Below are 17,455 nucleotides of genomic sequence, written 5' to 3'. Positions count from 1 at the left end.
TCGATGTTGTCGCCAGTGGTCGGCGGAAGGTGCACGTGCCCGCCGACCTGAGACCGGACCGCAGCGACGCACGGATGCACGCCAAGGCCGTAGGATCCTACGCAGTGCCGTAGGGGACCGCACCGCCACTTCCCAGCAAATTAGGGACACTGTTGCTCCTGGGGTATCGGCGAGGACCATTCGCAACCGTCTCCATGAAGCTGGGCTACGGTCCCGCACACCGTTAGGCCGTCTTCCGCTCATGCCCCAACATCGTGCAGCCCGCCTCCAGTGGTGTCGCGACAGGCGTGAATGGAGGGACGAATGGAGACGTGTCGTCTTCAGCGATGAGAGTCGCTTCTGCCTTGGTGCCAATGATGGTCGTATGCGTGTTTGGCGCCGTGCAGGTGAGCGCCACAACCAGGACTGCATACGACCGAGGCACACAGGGCCAACATACGGTATCATGGTGTGGGGAGCGATCTCCTACACTGGCCGTACACCACTGGTGATCGTCGAGGGGACACTGAATAGTGCACGGTACATCCAAACCGTCATCGAACCCATTGTTCTACCATTCCTAGACCGGCAAGGGAACTTGCTGCTCCAACAGGACAATGCACGTCCGCATGTATCCCGTGCCACCCAACGTGCTCTAGAAGGTGTAAGTCAACTACCCTGGCCAGCAAGATTTCCGGATCTGTCCCCCATTGAGCATGTTTGGGACTGGATGAAGCGTCGTCTCACGCGGTCTGCACGTCCAGCACGAACGCTGGTCCAACTGAGGCGCCAGGTGGAAATGGCATGGCAAGCCGTTCCACAGGACTACATCCAGCATCTCTACGATCGTCTCCATGGGAGAATAGCAGCCTGCATTGCTGCGAAAGGTGGATGTACACTGTACTAGTGCCGACATTGTGCATGCTCTGTTGCCTGTGTCTATGTGCCTGTGGTTTTGTCAGTGTGATCATGTGATGTATCTGACCCCAGGAATGTGTCAATAAAGTTTCCCCTTCCTGGGACAATAAATTCACGGTGTTCTTATTTCAATTTCCAGGAGTGTAGTACACCCATAAAAATCAATTATATTCAAAAAGTTTCTAATAATTTTTATAAATTAACATTATTCTGAAGAAGGGCGATTATGATATCAGTCGGTGTTGGTTGACGATATCTCAGTACGTGTCGTAGAACGCCATTTTGCTGGTTTGCACACAGCAATCATCACATACATAAGAAAAAACTTCGTTCATTGTTGTTGCTGTGGTCTTCAGTCCAGAGACAGGTTTGATACAGCTTCTTCATATCCCAGTACCTACTGCAACCTACATCCTTCTGAATCTGTTTAGTGTATTCATCATACAGTAAAGCTGCATGCCCTCGGGAAAAATTACGGCTGTAGTTCCCCTTGCTTTCAGCCGTTCGCAGTACCAACACAGCAAGGTTTTGGTTACTGTTACAAGGCCAGATCAGTCAATCATCCAGACTGTTGCCTCTGCAACTACTGAAAAAGGCTGCTGCCCCTCTTCAGGAACCACACGCTTGTCTGGCCTCACAACAGATACCCCTTCGTTGTGGTTGCACCTACGGTACGGTTATCTGTATCGCTGAGGCACGCAAGCCTCCCCACCAACGTCAAGGTCCATGGTTCATGGTGGGGGACTTCGTTCATATCCTAATGTTAACCCATCAGGATTATTTCGCAGTAAGGATTATTTCGCAATAAGTATTATTCCGTACATGAGTTCGATGAAGGTGGACGAACCAATGCTTACATTGACGATATCACTCATAAATGGTTGATTTTATTAAATAACGCACTAAGAATTGATAATTTTAATTTGATGGTGATGCTATTTGCTGATGATCAGATTACGACAGGAGAAACTGAAGAAAAGGTTAAATTTTCAGTACACAAGTTAAGTGAAATTGCAGCGGAGTATGGAATGAGAACGTCGCCAGATAAAACAAAAATGATGGCATTTGAAGGGTTGGAACCCATAAGAGACAAATTGTTGCCAATGGACAAATAACTGGACAAGTGAGAGAGTTTATATATTTAGGGTGCAATTTTAAATATCCTGAGTCATATGATGCGAAGCTAAAATTGGCCAGGTTCAGAAATCTCTACGGAACTATACAACAATACAAGATAACGTACTGAAAGAAACATTAATTAAATTCTGCAAAGTAATAGGCTTATCATCGCTACTGTATGGTAGCGAATGTTGGGCCCTAACATCTGATCAGTTACGACCAATCGAATCGTCAGGAAGTTCATCCGGTTTGTAGCTGGATATTCATTGTTGGAGCATAAAAGAAACCCCGGTATTAGATAAGAACTAAATGTTGAACCTAATACGAATATAACTGAAAAATACCGAATGGATTAGGAAGACCATGTCCGACGTGTGGCTGATGATAGAATGACTAGAGCGGCAATACAATGCAACTCAGCTGGGGATGTCCCTCAAAGAGATGGCGTAAACAATTCTGAGGCGGAACAGGGCAGAAGGCCTCACCCTTGAAGACGATGACGGTGGTGGTGGATGAACCATCTACAGAGTCAGTATGGTGAACTGTTGAACACTGTAGAAGAAAGGAATGGTGTTTTAACGTATACTGACATTCATGGGACGCTAATGAAGATGCAGTGTAATGCGGTCAATGTCGCTGATTATATGTGGGTAGGTGGGAAGTTCAAAGGGCAGAACAGGATGCAATATCTGGGCCAGTGTTTTCTTTTTACAGCTGGGGACAGACGTGCGGTGATGTATAGCCTCCCTCGTGTATATAGTGTATAAGCGTGGGTGGCCTGTTTCAGTGGCGTGTGTGTGCGACATATATCAGACATTGCGGTGTTGGGGCGCCGGCTCCTGGCTTCCGCGTAGCCGCGGGTTTTGACCGATGGCGGGCATCGTCAAATATTGACAGACCGCTAATGGGATTGTCACAGCTGCGCCGCGCTCTCCTCTGTCCACACCCCCGCGCATTCCGGCGGCCAATTCCCAACCGTGCTGGCCATACCGGGACACACGGTCCTCCTGATACACGTAGAACTTTATCCACAAAATTTTTCTACGCTTATCTTTTACTTATTGTGCATGATCTTATCTCATTACTCATCTCATTACTTATTGTGCATGGGAGTAGGCATTAGGAGTGATTTAAAATGGAATGATCATATAAAGTTGATCATCGGTAAAGCAGATGCCAGACTGAGATTCACTGGAAGAATCCTAAGGAAGTGCAATTGGAAAACGAAGGAAGTAGGTTACAGTACACTTGTTCGCCCACTGCTTGAATATTGCTCACCAGTGTGGGATACGTACCAGATAGGGTTGATAGAAGAGATAGAGAAGATCCACAACGGAGAGCAGCTCGCTTAGTTACTGGATCATTTAGTAATCGCGTAAGCGTTACTGAGATGACAAACTCCAGTGGAAGACTCTGCAGGAGAGACGCTCAGTCGCTCGGTACTGGCTTTTGTTGAAGTTTCGAGATCATACCTTCACCGGGGAGTCAAGCAGTATATTGTTCCCTCCTACGTATATCTCGCGAGGGGACCATGAGGATAAAATCAGAGAGGTTAGGGCCTACACAAAGGCATACCGACAATCTTTCTTTCCACGAACAATACGAGACTGGAAGCGAGAACTGATAGAGGTACTCAAGGTATCCTCCGCCACACACCGTCAGGTGGCTTGCGGAGTATGAATGTAGTTGTAGATCTCTTTCGAAATGCTGTCCTCCACAGTCGATACACCGCTCCCGACGAAGTTTCCACTTCTTTTGCTGGATCGCACGAAGCGCCATCTGCGATTTTGTTTTATCTCGCCTATCGTTGCATATCTACCTCATTTAAACGGGCTTTTCAACTTTTGGAAATAAACAAAAGTCCGTAGGGGCCAGGTCTGTTGGGTACGGAGAATGAGACAGCGAAGTGATTTCGTTTTCTGTGCAACAGTAGTGCACCAACAGGTTGCGTTATCGTGATGAAAGCACCCTGAATTGCCTCGCCACATTCCAGGCTATTTCGTTCTCACATTTTGTCGCAGGCGTCGCAACATGTCCCGATAGTACTGGCTGTACAAAAAGTCTCTCCGCAGTGCCGTATGATTGTTAGCCGCGTGTACCGTATGATTGTTCGCCTGCCTGGTTTACTTCCCTTCAAGTGGACTCTCCCAACATTCCACTGTTTCGTTTACCTCAGCCAGCGTCAGTAGTATCGTTGGTGTGCGTCGTTACGTGTTGACGTGGACGTTTAAGTTTAGTTCCTTTGTTTCGTTTTGTCACTCTTAAAATGTTAACCATTGAAGATGTGTGTTTAGGCGAACAAGTGTTCAAAGCTGGCGGTAAATACACAGTTTCAGTTCGACAAACATTTGATTCAGTTTCCTCCGAGACAACACTCCCACAACGCGATACTGTGAGATACTTGATCAACAAATTTCGAAGTACGGGTTCAGTGAGAGAGGCACCGAGAAGTCGTCGTCCCAGCGTTTTGTCTGAGGATAAACTACTCGATATTTCCCGATAAAATGTCCACGAGTCTGAACAAGTCAGTAAGAAAACTCGCCCAGGAAATAGGTGTTAGTGTCGGAACGGCCCACACAGCTGTAAGGAAAAAATTAGAACTTTTCCGGTACAAATTGACAGTTGTGCAAGAACTAAAAAATACTGATCATGGAAAGAGACTAAATTATTGTCAATGATTCAAAAATTTCGTTCAACAAAACGGAAGGGATATTCTTAATGAAACTTTTTTCGCTGATGAGGCGTGGTTTCACTTATCCGGGTACATGAACTCTTAAAATTCTCATATGTGGAATATTGCAAATCCATTGTGTATTCATCGGGAACCACTTCATTCTGTGAAAATAGGAATTTGGATTGCAATTTCTAGACGTCGGATTGTGGGTCACGTATTTTCCAACGAAACAATAAACGCACAACGATACTGCAGTGATATTCTGTACCCATTCATAGGAGAAGTTGTGTTAAGTGAAATATTTAACGGTTATTTTCAACAAGATGGTGCAACCGCGCGGACAGCTCGCGTTCCAATGTCACTGCTTGCAGATGTTTTCGGTGATAGCATAATTTCACAGGGACTTTGGACTCCACGATCGCCTCTTTCTTCTGGGGCGCAGCGACAGAAACGGTCTATAAAAACCGTACAAAAGCCGTCGATGAATTGGAAACTGCAATATCCACTTTCACTGCTTCTACACTCCTGGAAATTGAAATAAGAACACCGTGAATTCATTGTCCCAGGAAGGGGAAACTTTATTGACACATTCCTGGGGTCAGATACATCACATGATCACACTGACAGAACCACAGGCACATAGACACAGGCAACAGAGCATGCACAATGTCGGCACTAGTACAGTGTATATCCACCTTTCGCAGCAATGCAGGCTGCTATTCTCCCATGGAGACGATCGTAGAGATGCTGGATGTAGTCCTGTGGAACGGCTTGCCATGCCATTTCCACCTGGCGCCTCAGTTGGACCAGCGTTCGTGCTGGACGTGCAGACCGCGTGAGACGACGCTTCATCCAGTCCCAAACATGCTCAATGGGGGACAGATCCGGAGATCTTGCTGGCCAGGGTAGTTGACTTACACCTTCTAGAGCACGTTGGGTGGCACGGGATACATTGGGATGCATTGTCCTGTTGGAACAGCAAGTTCCCTTGCCGGTCTAGGAATGGTAGAACGATGGGTTCGATGACGGTTTGGATGTACCGTGCACTATTCAGTGTCCCCTCGACGATCACCAGTGGTGTACGGCCAGTGTAGGAGATCGCTCCCCACACCATGATGCCGGGTGTTGGCCCTGTGCGCCTCGGTCGTATGCAGTCCTGATTGTGGCGCTCACCTGCACGGCGCCAAACACGCATACGACCATCATTGGCACCAAGGCAGAAGCGACTCTCATCGCTGAAGACGACACGTCTCCCTTCGTCCCTCCATTCACGCCTGTCGCGACACCACTGGAGGCGGGCTGCACGATGTTGGGGCGTGAGCGGAAGACGGCCTAACGGTGTGCGGGACCGTAGCCCAGCTTCATGGAGACGGTTGCGAATGGTCCTCGCCGATACCCCAGGAGCAACAGTGTCCCTAATTTGCTGGGAAGTGGCGGTGCGGTCCCCTACGGCACTGCGTAGGATCCTACGGTCTTGGCGTGCATCCGTGCGTCGCTGCGGTCCGGCCCCAGGTCGACGGGCACGTGCACCTTCCGCCGACCACTGGCGACCACATCGATGTACTGTGGAGACCTCACGCCCCACGTGTTGAGCAATTCGGCGGTACGTCCACCCGGCCTCCCGCATGCCCACTATACGCCCTCGCTCAAAGTCCGTCAACTGCACATACGGTTCACGTCCACGCTGTCGCGGCATGCTACCAGTGTTAAAGACTGCGATGGAGCTCCGTATGCCACGGCAAACTGGCTGACACTGACGGCGGCGGTGCACAAATGCTGCGCAGCTAGCGCCATTCGACGGCCAACACCGCGATTCCTGGTGTGTCCGCTGTGCCGTGCGTGTGATCATTGCTTGTACAGCCCTCTCGCAGTGTCCGGAGCAAGTATGGTGGGTCTGACACACCGGTGTCAATGTGTTCTTTTTTCCATTTCCAGGAGTGTATTACACAAGAAATGTCACAGCCTGTGTTTGGAAACATGATTACACGAAATGAATTGTGTATTCTACAACAGGGGGAACAGTTTCAACGTTTAAAGTGGAAATTGCTAAGTAAAAATGAATATTCAATAAATAAATAACTTGTATATCACTGAGTTTCATTTCGGTATATTCACTGCAGCATACGGCACTGCGGAGAGACTCTGTGAACAAGGGCACACAATCGATGAACGGTTTGTCCCTGTGGCACGAGTTCATGATGAACTAATCCTTGAATGTCAAAATTATCAGCATGGCTTTGAGCTGACCTCACGACCTGTTTTTTTGTCTTGGGGAATCTTTCCCGAACTACTGTGAAGATTGAACCTTGGTTTCAACATCATAACCATAGACCCACGTCTCATCAACAGTTATGTTTCTCGTTCCCGTTTGCGCGACCCAAAAGCTCTTCACAGACTGCGAGGCGAAGGTTTTTCTGGTCTAGACTCATGAGCTGTAGGACTAACTTGGCGGCAACACGATGCATTTCAACATGTCATGCCAGGATTTCATGACTTCATCCAAATGAAATGTTAGATTCTTCTGCAATATCTCGGACAGTCAGTCTTCGATTTCGTTCACGTTCCTGACACGACCGTCATGGTAGATGCCGAAGGGCGTCCTGAACGAGGGTCATCTTTAACTTCCGTCCGGCCATTTCTAAACCGTATGAAGATGGTATCTGTTGTTTTGGACATGTCCGAAGCATCTATCGTCTTCATATAGTTAAGGCTAACCGGCCATTGACCTCCTTCTGTGCTGGATGCACACGCATTGCCCGAACTCTTATGGGACTCGGTAAGATTGTCTGCCGCGAGTAATGAGTGTAATGGGCAGGGGCACTACGGAGGTAGTGTGTGGACACTAAGTTGGGAAAGTGGGTCTCACGGGGCGCGTGCAAGGGATAAATCCCTTATCCTCTGTGCCCTCGGTGGCTCAGATGGATAGAGCTTCTGCCCTGTCAGCAGGAGATCCCAGGTTCGAGTCCTGGTCAGGGCACACATTTTCACCTGTCCCCGTTGATGTGTATCTACATCTACATCCATACTCTCCAAATCACCTGACGGTGTGTGGCGGAGGATACCTTGAGTACCTCTATCGGTTCTCCCTTCTATTCCCGTCTCGTATTGTTCGTGGAAAGAAGGATTGTCGGTATGCCCCTGTGTGGGCTCTAATCTCTCCGATTTTATCCTCATGGTCTCTTAGCGAGATATACGTAGGAGGGAGCAATACACTGCTTGACTCCTCGGTAAAGGTATGTTCTCGAAACTTCAACATAAGCCCGTACCGAGCTACTGAGTTTCTCTCTTGCAGAGTCTTCCACTGGAGTTTATTTATCATCTCCGTAAGGCTTGCGCGATTGCTAAATGATGCTGTAACGAAGCGCGCTGCTCTCCGTTGTATCTCCTCTCTCTCTTCTATCAACCCTATCTGGTACGGATCCCACACCGGTGAGCAGTATTCAAGCAGTGGGCGAACAAGCGTACTGTAACCTACTTCCTTTGTTTTCGGATTGCATTTCCTTAGGATTCTTCCAATGAATCTCAGTCTGGCATCTGCTTTACCGACGATCAACTTTATATGATCATTCCATTTTAAATCACTCCTAATGCCTACTCCCAGAAAATTTATGGAATTAATTGCTTCCAGTTGCTGACCTGCTATATTGTAGCTAAATGATAAGGGATCTTTCTTTCTATGTATTCGCAGCACTTTACACTTGTCTACATTGAGATTCAATTGCCATTCCCTGCACCATGGTTCAATTTGCTGCAGATCCTCCTGCATTTCAGTACAATTTTCCATTGTTACAACCTCTCGATATACCACAGCATCATCCGCAAAAAGCCTCAGTGAACTTCCGATGTCATTCACAAGGTCATTTACGTATATTGTGAACAGCAACGGTTCTACGACACTCCCCTGCAGCACACCTGAAATCACTCTTACTTCGAAAGACTTCTCTCCATTGAGAATGACATGCTGCGTTCTGTTATCTAGGAACTCTTCAATGCAATCACACAATTGGTCTGATAGTCCATATGCTCTTACGCCTGTCGACAGCTTAGGGTTTTGATTTAATTATCATTTCATTTCTAAACCGCGTGAACCATTCGTAACACCGAGGACGGCTTAAGCGCTCATCACTGTAGGCATCCTGCATCATTTGGTGCGTTTCTGTAAAGATTTTCTCGAAGTTCGCGCAAAATTTCATGCACACGCGTTGCTCCTCTAACTCTGCCATCTCGAAATTCGTGAAGTGTGCGATACAACGTTCCACCCAAAACAGCACTGAACAATAACAGGCATACAACAATGAAGCTTTCGGCAGTTAAACATTAAACGCAGCCGTGCGCAGGGACGCCAATCGCATTTCGCTCCAACTCACAATTCGAAAAATTACGAATGTTGCGCAATTTTTCTAACAGACCTCGCATAGCGTGTAACACGAGCTATAGTAAGTATTTTAGCGGTGGATAGTATACACTGGAATAACGCATTCCAGCTTTTATTGGTTACAGAGACACATGCGAAGCAAAGACCAGAGCTCTGTTCATCCGAGGTGCAAGATATGTTAATGGTGTAACACTGGCACCAAATTTCACCACAGTTTTGCGCAAAAAGCACCGTGGATGTATCACCCCCTTCCGCCATACTCTCATCTCAGCTTCTTTTGACGCCTCTATGATGTTCAAAACCGTGACGTCCAGCGTTGGAAACGCTATAGGTGATATAGGGAAACATTTCAGACACACCGTCGCTCAGAATCTCCAGAAAGGCCTGAGGAAGTGCCATAAAGGACGTCATTGTAACCATCCCCTCTCTTGGGGCGACAGCACAAATTTCGCAATCTAAACAGACAGTTTACAATATTATGTGCAACAGGACGATGTTCTGGGCGATCTTTGATTATGCTGGCACCCACCGGGTGACTTAACCCTTATAAGAACATCGTGGGGCTGCAACGCCCTTTGCAGAGGTTCTGGCTGGTTGGTTGGTTGGTTTGGGGAAGGAGACCAGACAGCGTGGTCATCGGTCTCATCGGATTAGGGAAGGATGGGGAAGGAAGTCGGCCGTGCCCTTTCAGAGGAACCATCCCGGCATTTGCCTGGAGTGATTTAGGGAAATCACGGAAAACCTAAATCAGGATGGCCGGACGCGGGATTGAACCGTCGTCCTTCCGAATGCGAGTCCAGTGTCTAACCACTGCGCCACCTCGCTCGGTGGTTCTGGCTGCTTTGGAGTGTGGAGTGACCACAATTTTTGCTCTGGTCTATAGGGCAGAAACACTCGGAACCGTTCAAAACTATTTGACGACGTTTGAACTTAATCTGAACTAGCAAAGAGCATACATGCTTTTAGTCTTGCTTTTCCATGCCGTCCCGTGGCGACATCCCTGACAGTGCGACAGTCACACATGCAGGGCGTGTGTGTGTGTGGGGGGGGGGGGGGGGAGGGGGAGTAGAGTAGGTGCAAGTAGTACTCGTCCACTGAGGTTCCTGTACAAACTTAATTATGTGTGTAGACAGTTCAGCCATACCGGAAACAGAGTACCTCGACCATGTGTGCCTGTTATCGATATCGATAATGGCAAGATACCGCTCCCGGCGATTTAAACGTGACAAAATTATGCAGGAGGCAGAGCAATCTGCGAATGTTTGTTTCACGTATAACTTGATACGCCATATATATGTGCAGTAATCGATCATGGATATCTGATAACTTGCGAAACGCCGTCATGTGAGTAATAAAGTCATATCTTTCCTGATGTCTGACTTTGCGACCAAGACTGCTTGAATGTAGAAATGCTGTTTCAAATCTGATTACAAATGACAAAAGAAATATTTTTTTTCCACCTGATGTAATTAAAAATTAAAATTTTCGGATTTTTTCCCTTTATTTGAGCTGCAAAACCTTGCTTATCGTCAAATTTCGATATTATAGATCAACGGGAAGTATCCTCCAGATTTGGATGAGTGCGAGTATTCAAATAAATGACGTAAATGGTCGTATTCTTTGGTTGCACTGAGTTAGCTTGTATTTATGATAGCCGGCCGGGTTGGCCGAGCGGTTCTAGGCGCTTCAACCTGGAACCGCGCTGCTGCTATGGTCGCAGGTTCGAATCCTGCCTTGGGCATGGATGTGTGTGATGTCCTTAGGTTAGTTAGGTTTAAGTAGTTCTAAGTTCTAGGGGACTGATGACCTCAGATGTTAAGTCCCGTAGTACTCAGAGCCATTTGAATCATATTTATGATACTGCCAAAGGCATGTAGACCTAGTATGGGATATAAATATCAACTTGATACCACTACTGATTAGAGATGGTTCGTTCGCGAACTAATGGGTCCAAAGGAACGGTTCACCAAGATGAACGGAACGACCGAGGAACGATTCTAAGGAACGGTCTTTCATAGTTCACTTCGGTCGCGGCTCCCTACTTATAGTTCCCAGGAACGGGAAACGGTCGGTCTCGTTACCGAACGGCACGTCAGCCGATCTCGTTCCAGCCTCGGTGCCGCTCCCGTCTGTTTCGCTAGGCCGGAGTCGTCATTCTTCGCGTGGCCACTCGTCGCAATTCCACTGCCGACTGCTCATAGTTCAGTATGCAGTTGTTCGTTTCGTTCGCTTCACACGCCCATTCTAGAACTGTTTCATACAATTTTTTGAACCCTGAACTTCTGGTTCTTATCCTGTTCTATTCAGCGTCCACGACCGATAATTAAAATGTATTTCATAATTACGTAAATTACGTGGTATGTTGTGCATACATCTTTTCAGGTAACAAAACGGCATATCAACTTACTTCACTCTTTGGATAAACAGTAGAAGAAATACCTGTAAAAAGGCAAGATTTTTTTTGTTATTACGCATGCAAACGAAGTCGGCACGGCACACACGAGTGGCCATTTTCAGTCTTTTTTTGATACAAGGTAAAAGAGCGTGTTCATTGTTATGGAAGGCAGACAGACTTACAACCGAATGAAGTCCGCGCTTCGTAATCGAGTGTATGGTGTCACATTTTGCAAATAGAATATGATAACTCCTACAGTATTATTTCTGTGGTGCAGGGTGTCACACGACAGATCGGCCCCGATTACTAGACTGCTCATTGTCGCCCACCAATTGTCATCTATTGTTTCGAAGTAGTTGTTTCCATTAGCTCATTAGTTATTTCTTCACTACCTAATTACTAAATGTTTATCTATTCTGCTTGTAGCAGTCAACAAATCGTGTGTAATTGGCGAGCAGTCTATACTCGGGGCCGGTTTCTCTTGCGTCACCTTAAATTATTTCACGGCGGTCAGCCACATAACGCTACAATTGGCTAAACGAGAGGTTTTGCAGAATCAGGAAAATTACGAGTGTGTGGGAATTCTGTTGTGAATAAAAACTCTGTACTCCAGGGGGGAGGCAAGTATCCCCTCTTGGCGCCTTTATCTTCAGTCACCTATGTTACTAATTTTCAATTTTTCACATTGGTTCAAATGGCTCTGAGCACTATGGGACTTACAATCTGAGGTCATCAGTCCCCGAGAACTTAGAACTACGAAAACCTATCTAACCTAAGGAGATCACACACATGTGAGGCAGGATTCGAACCTGCGACCGTAGCGGTCGCGCGGTTCCAGACTGAAGCTCCCAGAACCGCTCGGCCACAACGGCCGGCTCAGTTTTTCGTTAGAACGATATACTAAGTAGAATTGAACGGTGAAGAGTCAAAAAGAGCGGTTCCCAAAAAAAGAGCGATCACCAGTGAACTAGTTCCCAAGGATGAACGAGATCTAGTTCCGACACTTCAGCTGGTGATTTCGCTATTCGCCTGCCCCACATCATCGCCAATAATGGCAGGCATATAGAACCTGTCATAACCTAAATCCGAATATCTATAGTGACATCTACAAGTTGAATGAAGTGTGTGCATGCCGTAGTTTGCAACTAATTTACCTTTTTTCCTTCATATAGTTCGATAATTGGCAGCCAGTACATTAACAGCAATTGTGAAGTGACGCTCCGTGTTTGTGGCAGGCGGCCAATGTGGCAACACTGTATCGGCATGTGAGACATCAGCTATCAAATAATCAGACTATAGCTGGAACAGCAGATGAAAAGTAGTAATCAATGTCAGCTCTGAGGGATGTAATCATCAACGACTGGCTTCAGATCTCGCATACCAGACGGAACTTATGGAGCCTCTTCGAAGTCGAACTGACGGCATTATCGAGACCACAGATACGTCGTATTAGCGTAGTGTCTCTTGCGGTAAATGTTCTGTCTGTTGTGCTACAAACTTCAGACTGACAACTGAGGATTAATTTCGTAGAGGTGCTTGCAATAGATTTTGCCCGAACCGATTACAACATGGACTTTTGTGGCGTCCAGTAACTTGTCAGAGAAACTGATCCCGTTATCCGCCTGTCGTCTGCAGCATTAATTCCACGCGGAGAGAGCAGATCGCAAATACGTCCTTAATCACTGTGCACAATTTCCGCGCACACAGAGACCGCAAACATTTGACGTGGCGTTCGGCGCGACCGCACTGTAATCGCAGCTGGGATGAGTGCGTAGCTCGTTCCCGAGCACAATCGATTTAAATGAGACTTCTGCGACGGTGTAATGCGATCTGCTGTACGCACAAAGGGAAGCCGGAGGAATCTGAATAATGACACGCTCCCATTGTCCTACGTCGTTCAGCCGGTACGAACTTGAAACTGTGTGGCAATATATGGACGAGATACCGGAGAGGACAAAAACAGTAATACTGGCCTAATTTATTATTATTATTATTATTACAAAAGCGCTACTGACTGACTGCAGTGAGACCTTCACCAGCTCCCCGTAGAGACGTAGACGATTGCACGTACTTGTCACAGATACCAGGGGTAGTCAGCCTTTGTCACCTTCAACACTAAAGCAATGGAAAGACAGGTGGACTGGAAAGAGTTGCAGTAGAATTGCGGAAATATGGGACTTCTGAAACTGTTCAGTCCTTCGTAGGGGGAGACGAAATATCGTGAGTGTGGTGCGAATCATATACAGGGTGTTACAAAAAGGTACGGCCAAACTTTCAGGAAACATTCCTCACACACAAATAAAGAAAAGACGTTATGTGGACATGTGTCCGGAAACGCTTAATTTCCATGTTAGAGCTCATTTTAGTTTCGTCAGTATGTACTGTACTTCCTCGATTCACCGCCAGTTGGCCCAATTGAAGGAAGGTAATGTTGAGTTCGGTGCTTGTGTTGACATGCGACTCATTGCTCTACAGTACTAGCGTCAAGCACATCAGTACGTAGCATCAACAGGTTAGTGTTCATCACGAACGTGGTTTTGCACTCAGTGCAATGTTCACAAATGCGGAATTGGTAGATGCCCATTTGATGTATGGATTAGCACGGGGCAATAACTGTGGCGCGGTACGTTTGTATCGTGACAGATTTCCAGAACGAAGGTGTCCCGACAGGAACACGTTCGAAGAAATTGATCGGCGTCTTAGGGAGCGCGGAACATTTCAGCCTACGACTCGCGACTGGGGAAGACCTAGAACGACGAGGACACATGCAATGGAGGAGGCAATTCTTCGTGCAGTTGACGATAACCCTAATGTCAGCGTCAGAGAAGTTGCTGCTGTACAAGGTAACGTTGACCACGTCACTGTATGGAGAGTGCTACGGGAGAACCAGTTGTTTCCGTACCATGTACAGCGTGTGCAGGCACTATCAGCAGCTGATTGGCCTCCACGAGTACACTTCTGCGAATGGTTCATCCAACAATGTGTCAATCCTCATTTCAGTGCAAATGTTCTCTTCACGGATGAGGCTTCATTCCAACGTGATCAAATTGTAAATTTTCACAATCAACAGGTGTGGGCTGACAAGAATCCGCACGCAATTGTGCAATCACGTCATCAACACAGATTGTCTGTGAACGTTTGGGCAGGCATTGTTGGTGATGTCTTGATTGGGCCCCATGTTCTTCCACCTACGCTCAATGGAGCGCTTTATCATGATTTCATACGGGATACTCTACCTGTGCTGCTAGAACATGTGCCTTTACAAGTACGACGCAACATGTGGTTCATGCACGATGGAGCTCCTGCACATTTCAGTCGAAGTGTTCGTACGCCTCTCAACAACAGATTCGATGACCGACGGATGGGTAGAGGCGGACCAATTCCGTGGCCTCCACGCTCTCCTGACCTCAACCCTTTTGACTTTCGTTTATGGGGGCATTTGAAAGCTCTTGTCTACGCAACCCCGGTACCAAATGTAGAGACTCTTCGTGCTCGTATTGTGGACGGCTGTGATACAATACGCCATTCTCCAGGGCTGCATCAGCGTATCAGGGATTCCATGCGACGGAGGGTGGATGCATGTATCCTCGCTAACGGAGGACATTTTGAACATTTCCTGTAACAGAGTGTTTGAAGTCACGCTGGTACGTTCTGTTGCTGTGTGTTTCCATTCCATTATTAACGTGATTTGAAGAGAAGTAATAAAATGAGCTCTAACATGGGAAGTAAGCGTTTCCAGACATGGGCACATAACATATTTTCTTTCTTTGTGTGTGAGGAATGTTTCCTGTAAGTTTGGCCGTACCTTTTTGTAACACCCTGTATACTGACGAGATATCGGAGACGACAAACACAGTAATACAGGTCCAATTTGTTATTATTACAACAGCGCTACTCCCTCACTGCAGTGAGACCTTCACCAGCTCCCCGTAGAGACGTAGACGATTGCACTTACTTGTGACACATACCCGGGGGTAGTCAACCTTTGTCATGTAGAACACTAAAGCAATGCTAAGGCAGGTGGACTGGAAAGAGTTGCAATAGAATTGCGGAAATATGAGACTTCTGAAATTGTTCAGTCATTTGCAAGGGGGGGGGGGGGGGGGAGACGAAATATCATGAGAGCGGTTCGGTGCGTATCATGTATGACATGTATAAAAAAAGGGAACAAGAAGCATCAAAGCAGTAACAGATGGTCAGTGTTGAGTAAATTATCAGCCGATGTTTCAGCGCTATTCTGAAAAATACGGTGGTAAATGAGATTCGTGGAAAGATGCTAGAGGACAAGGCTGGTTTTATGGTTGGACGACCTTGTATGAATCATATTTTTAACCTTATACAATTGAGGAGTCCTTTTCTAAAGCTCAGGAGATACACTTAATGTTTGTAGATTTACAAAAAGCGCGGAAGTTTGTACCGATCAACGCGTTGTGGGAAGCGAGAAAGTATGTAGGTGAAATCTGGTTTCGCAGGACAGAGCGGATCAGGTTGTGGAAAGGAGCCAAGGTCAATTACTGCTAGTTATACAAGAACACACACATCTTTATTGCTCAAACCAATGCACAGTACTCTCCTTAAAACAACAAAGATCAATTCACGGCTCAGGGCCAAAGTAACTTCTCCAAAATAAGTTGGAATGATTGATTTTAAAACACCAGGATTTAAAGTAACGGTTGAAGGCCTTACTTAAGAAAAATTACAATATCTTCTCGGCTAAAGGCCGAAATAATATTTCAGATCAGCTAAGGAATTCTTTAGAAAGCAAAGCATTTACAAATTCCGGCTAAAGGCCATTAAGGAAAATTCAAGTTAATTCTTCGACTGAAGGCTGTAATTTTACTTGAATTACGTAACCACTACGGCACCTCACCTGACCCTCTCGATACCAGTAATAATCTACTGTGTTTCTGTGAAGTAGTTGACATATTTCTGAGACAACATTCAGATTTTATTTCATTAATGTAGAGATACTTTGATACATCGATATGTTTATATTGCAATGATATTATTCTTATGTGTATTCTTCCTTTTGTCACTATGATCTTTGACGTACTTGTAACTCTGATTTTTGGAGCAGTAGTTAGAGAGTCGGACCTTGAGAAGGTCAAGTCTTGGACGTCGTGTTGGAAAGACGCATAACGCAGCGAGCTTAGAAAATGTGAACTTTAACAGTGAGGAAGATGTTTTCAAGTATGTTTTGTGTTGTGAAGTGATGTTTTGTGTGTTACGTGATAATGCAGCAGAAGTAGTAAAAAAGAAGTATAACTTAAATTCGGAGTGCTGACTATTTTTTTACATCACCATTGTGCTAACTTTGAAAGGTTTAATCTTCAAGAATGGTTTGTGAAGCGCATCTACAAAAGTTTTGAATATAGCAGAATAAAACCTAGGCCTCTTTGCATCCGAGCTTGCAATCACCACCACCTAGATTTTCGACAATTGAGCCATGATTTTACAACGAGACCAGCGTGGGAAACACGAAAAGATGAGTGACTAGTTTATTTATTTTTACATGAAATGACTTTATTAACTGTACTCTTACGACACCTGCCACTTAATAACTTTGTTGTTGCCCGAAAATGCAGTATTTAGCAGCGTGAGCAACACCACAATCGTTATTAAATTTTGACCTTTGTTGTGGTAGGGTTGTTAGAAGGCCCAATAAAAAAATTTCTTTACACAATAAAAGAGAGGTTTTAAAGATAAGCTTTTACACAGTACAACAGAAAAACATCTTAAGAAAACCTGAAGTATCTTGTCGACTGAAGGCCCAAACAATTACTAAAGAATTACTAAAGAATAAATAAAGACAACCTTAAGATAAAGATTTACAGAACATGGCTGGCCGTTTCAAGAATTCAAGATAATTAGAGGGAAACCTTACAGAGAAGGATTTACATATTAAAGCCACAGATTGTAAGACTAACTCGGCTGAAGGCCTAAATACAGAGCGAGAAGAATTTTAAATGAAACACGGCTGAAGGCCTAATCTTAA

General features: G+C 45.9%; 1 non-coding gene across 1 annotated transcript; it reads left to right on the top strand.

Moving 5' to 3' along the window:
- Positions 1-7,592: 7,592 nt before the first annotated feature.
- On the top strand, positions 7,593-7,667 carry Trnat-ugu. Its single transcript has one exon. It is a non-coding gene; the product is annotated as a tRNA-Thr (tRNA).
- The last annotated feature ends 9,788 nt before the right edge of the window (positions 7,668-17,455 follow it).

This window comes from Schistocerca americana, chromosome 10 (assembly GCF_021461395.2).
Source record: "Schistocerca americana isolate TAMUIC-IGC-003095 chromosome 10, iqSchAmer2.1, whole genome shotgun sequence".
Taxonomy (NCBI): domain Eukaryota; kingdom Metazoa; phylum Arthropoda; class Insecta; order Orthoptera; family Acrididae; genus Schistocerca; species Schistocerca americana.
This window is presented reverse-complemented; position numbering and strand designations above follow the sequence as displayed.